General features: G+C 41.7%; 1 long non-coding RNA gene across 1 annotated transcript; it reads left to right on the top strand.

The window, feature by feature from the left end:
- The first annotated feature begins 647 nt into the window (after positions 1-647).
- LOC119082884 lies at positions 648-1,351 on the top strand. Its single transcript, XR_005088738.1, has 2 exons — positions 648-999; positions 1,060-1,351. It is a non-coding gene; the product is annotated as an uncharacterized LOC119082884 (long non-coding RNA).
- The last annotated feature ends 3,304 nt before the right edge of the window (positions 1,352-4,655 follow it).

The raw sequence follows: 4,655 nt of genomic DNA, 5'->3' as shown, positions 1-4,655 counted from the left end.
TGTACGGCCGAGTAGCCACATATAAGCTCACTCCAAGAGACCTAGCTCACGCTCCGGAGAACATAATTTCAAAAACTTTTTTTTCCTGATTGGTACGGTCAATACCTATAAAGCTAAAATAGACGACATATGTTCAAATGTGGCCGACCTACAAGCTAAAACTGCTTGCCGCCCTGTGCCTGTTTCACACCAAGGGGTCTAACTCATGAGTCGGTCAGCCGATTTCCATAAACTTTTTTTTTGTCGATCGGTATTGTAAATACCTTTTATTTGACTTATCACTGACAAGTGTAGTGCTTAAATGTCTGGAGATATCGTCGAAAAACACTTAGGCACTTATTGGGCCCCAGCTCCGGAGAGGTCGATCCGAAATCACCCATCTTCGAACTTAGCCTGTCTTTTGACATTACGAAACGAGAAAAAAAAATTTTAGAAATCAGATGTGTTTTACTCAAGTTAGAGAACGGACAGACAGACAGACAGACAGACATTTTTTTTCTTCACTGATTTGGCATCTCTAGACAACCACAATAGGTTTCCCCTTACTCAGGGAGTCCAATTCGACGTGTTACAAACGTATGCGTACACCTATAAGACCCCAGTACTTCGTACGGGTCTAAAAATATACGTACGTAAGTACGTTATGGCGACCAGCCAACCGACTTGGAGTTCTGGATGTGCGCTCGACTACGCCAACGATGGAAGTTTTAGATCATCCGAGTGACGACAAAAACGAGGGGGAGATTGTTGGCGCGCGAATTTCAATTGAACGACCCCTCACTGGGACCGAAGTCGAAATGTCAACATCTTAATCGAACTGAGTTGACCAACGGGCGGAAGAAGACACTTTTCTATATTTGAGGCAAATCGTAAATCGAATTGGAATAGGAGAATTTTATTTAAATCGTTGAACATCTGCGTTGAAGTAAATTTAAATTGTATGAAGAAGTGTGTTGGACGTACGGAGGATTGTGTCAAATGGTGAATTGTTGTAATTAGGTAATTTAGAGAGAGGAAATTCACTTTTTTTATCCGATGCTCAGAACGGTCGAATTTTAGTTACAGATTCACTGACCGATTATAGATCTAGACTCAATTCGGACGAAGTGGCATATAGTTTACCAAGTGGTGAGATTTGTTGATTTGTTAGTTTGACACGAGCTAATTTTACTGATTTTGCAGTCTGGTCTAGGTTAGTTATTCTAATCCGAAAGTACGTTCCAACGCAGTTCTTGTGATCCTAGTTTACACAGCAAAGTAAGATTTGATCAATAAGTTTTAAGGATTCTAGATTGTTTACGTTTTACTGATCTAATTTAGGTAAATAAAAGCCTTCACCACATTTGAATACAAGACCCAATTCAATTATGGCGATGCTGAATAGTTCCTTGCGGATATTGTAAGTCGCAGCCAAGAAGCACATTGTTGGCTGCTGCGGTGGAGTCATAACGGCCCAAGCCACAAACGAACCTAATGCAACCCTTAAATGCCTCCTCTAGAACCTTCTTCGTCGAAGCCTGCAACCTTCCCATAACCTGCGAGTAGTACGTGAAAGGAGGCATCAGAAGAGACTTGACCAGAATCAACTTGACGGAGGTAGCCAGCATGAGGCCAGAAGCATCGGAGTCCAGCAAAGACTTTCGACGAGACCGAAAGCGCATGAGTTCGCCAGTTCATCGGATTATCAATCAGAATCCCAAGATCCTTGACCGTGTCACTATAGCCGATGTTAGTCCCATTCAGCTCCAACTGAGGGATAGTTGTCGACCAATTCCCAGTGCAGATCCTGATTGCCTGCGTTTTACTAGCATTAAGTACCAGACCGTTCGCTCCTTGCCCAGAACGAAATAGCCCTAAGATCAGCGTTGAGATTATTCACGTCTTACCTGACATTTTCCTTACGCACAGATAAGTAGAGTTGTACATAATCGAGAACCGAGCCTTGCGGGCCCAACCAGCATGTCCGAGAAGCTGGAGCTGCATCCATTAATCATTACCTTCTGCTGCCTATTACTCAGGTAGCTCCTAATGAAATTAAGTGCGGATGAGGAGAACGTTAAATTTTGTTCAAGAGGACCGTGGCTAATCCACCGTCAAGATCCACCCTTATACCATCCGTAATCTTCAGTAAGGCCGTAGCAGTACCATGGTTTGAGCGAAACCCAGACTGCAATCTATGTAACAGTCCAAATTCAGCTATGTACTCATTCATATGACCCTTCATAAGTTTCTCTAAAACCTTAGACAACGCCGGAAGTATACTAATCGGGCGGTAGTCTCGCAACTGTTTATCACGCGTATTCTTATGTCTCGGCAAGACCTTAGGCAGCTTCCATGACTTCGGAAATACAGATTTAGTCAAAGCTACATTAAAAACGGTCGTAATCACTGGCAGAATAGCCGGTAGGATTAGTTTGATAAATGAAATCGGGATGCCGCCGAGGCGCTCAGAATTTGATTTAATGCTAAAAATGGCCTTGCATACTTCATGACTGGTAACGTTACGAAAAGAAAATTGTCTACGGAGTTCCCGGTCGATAGCCGTGGGGTATTCGACAAATTAATAAAAGCTGGGAAGTCTGAATAAACGCCTTGAGTGAAATGGACGTTGAATTACTCCGGCGTATACGGGGCCACGGCATCACCATAGCCCCTTAAAAGACCCAACCCACCCATAAGTTTACTCACTGATGTGGCTAGATCTTATTTGGCTCTATATGAGTTGTAAAGGCTTTGCCTTTATCTGATAATTGAAACGCTTATGACTTTACTGGACACATATTTATTGTGTGTTGATGATTCGAGTGCCGGTAATGAACTAACTTTCTATTTACAATGATGGGGATGAGATGAGCTTACAATACATCTACATGTGTGATTTGTGATTCACGATAGAGTAGGAGGCGAGCTCCTACATTACTTCCCCTCTTAAACAAATTTTTATTTTTATTTAGAGAAAAATTAAAAATTAGCAAAATTATCTCATTTTCGAAACTCTCGGCAAAAAAAACGCAATTTAATTAAAAATTGAAATAATCAAAACGGTTACCCATCGGCTTCAAACTAATATTACTTTAAAGAAACTTTGCAAACAATTGCCGCTAAACTAGTTCGCTGAACCGTTATTCGATTCACTATTGACTATTGTTCTAGAATGTTCCAAAAATCCTTTATGTCGTTGCATAATTTGCGTGGAGTAATAGGAAATTCCAGACCGTCTTTGCCGCTTGAATGATATGCTGGCTCCTTATCAGCCTCGCTGTTTGTCGGATGGTTTGCTGGCTCGTTATCGGCCTCGCTGTTTGTCGAATGATTTGCTGGCTCGTTATCGGCCTCGCTGCTTGTCAAATGGTTTGCTGGCTCGTTATCGGCCTCGCTGTTTGTCGACTGATGTGCTGGCTCGTTATCGGCCTCGCTGTTTGTCGAATGATTTTGTATGTATTCCATGATAACGGTTCTCTCTTCAAATTTCCAGTTTGTAGAAATTATAACGTGAATCGAGTGTTGCTTGACCATGACCTTGAACATACTGTAGGTTTTGAATCCATTACCGCGTTCTTGACTCCTTTGTTATCAGTTAAACCGGCTCAAACGATTCCTTTGAATAATCCGCCTGACCCGGATTGATTTTATTCTCGGCCAAATTTTAGAATTTACTTTGTTCACTCGAATCAAACGGGCATTGTTTGACTTTTTCACACTACGAATATGTAACGTTATTCGCACTCGATGATTTGTATTGGACTCTGATATGCTCACGTTGAATGTCTATTGTACTTCACGAACAATTGTTGGTTCGAACGGTGATAACAAACGAGGCTCGTTTATTGCGCCAAAATAATTTAATGTTGTTCGCAATTACATGAAATTGTAATTTAAATTCTAATTTTATATTCAGGTCCGTTTCACTGTTTTACAATGCACTTTTGAGTCAGTTTATCGTGTCCAAAGTCGGAGGTCACCAATGTAAAGGCTTTGCCTTTATCTGATAATTGAAACGCTTATGACTTTACTGGACACATATTTATTGTGTGTTGATGATTCGAGTGCCGGTAATGAACTAACTTTCTATTTACAATGATGGGGATGAGATGAGCTTACAATACATCTACATGTGTGATTTGTGATTCACGATAGAGTAGGAGGCGAGCTCCTACAGAGTAAAATGATCCGGACTATTCATAGAGCTTAAGCTTTCGGACTATAAAGTGGACAAGGTAGACGGTTGGATTGGTGAAGTTATGCCGCTGAGAGATGCCAGTTTTTCCCGGCTTTTATTTTTATTGTTTGCAGAGACAACATACATGAATTCTATGTTGTGTAGAACTCTTTGCAAAGGAACGATACGGTCGATGTGTTGGGTTGTTGTGATTTTCAGTGGTGTGTCATCGTCTGGACACGCTGTCATTTCACTTTTAGCATCGAAGGCCCTCGTCTCAATGGTGGCTCGTTCGTTAGTCTAATTTGGAAGTGAGGGCTATTGGGCTAAATAGTGGGAAAGTTGAGTGACGCTTCTACCTGGCTCGGCTTTCATATTGGCCCACTGCAGAGAAAGCTTACGCTCGAACGGGCTAGTCCTTTGAAATATGAGACTGGACCAGGTCAATATCGAGCGGAATGTAAATCACAGGCTTTGTCAATCTCAATGACAAGGA

Source organism: Bradysia coprophila, unplaced genomic scaffold (assembly GCF_014529535.1).
Source record: "Bradysia coprophila strain Holo2 unplaced genomic scaffold, BU_Bcop_v1 contig_50, whole genome shotgun sequence".
Classification (NCBI taxonomy): domain Eukaryota; kingdom Metazoa; phylum Arthropoda; class Insecta; order Diptera; family Sciaridae; genus Bradysia; species Bradysia coprophila.
This window is presented reverse-complemented; position numbering and strand designations above follow the sequence as displayed.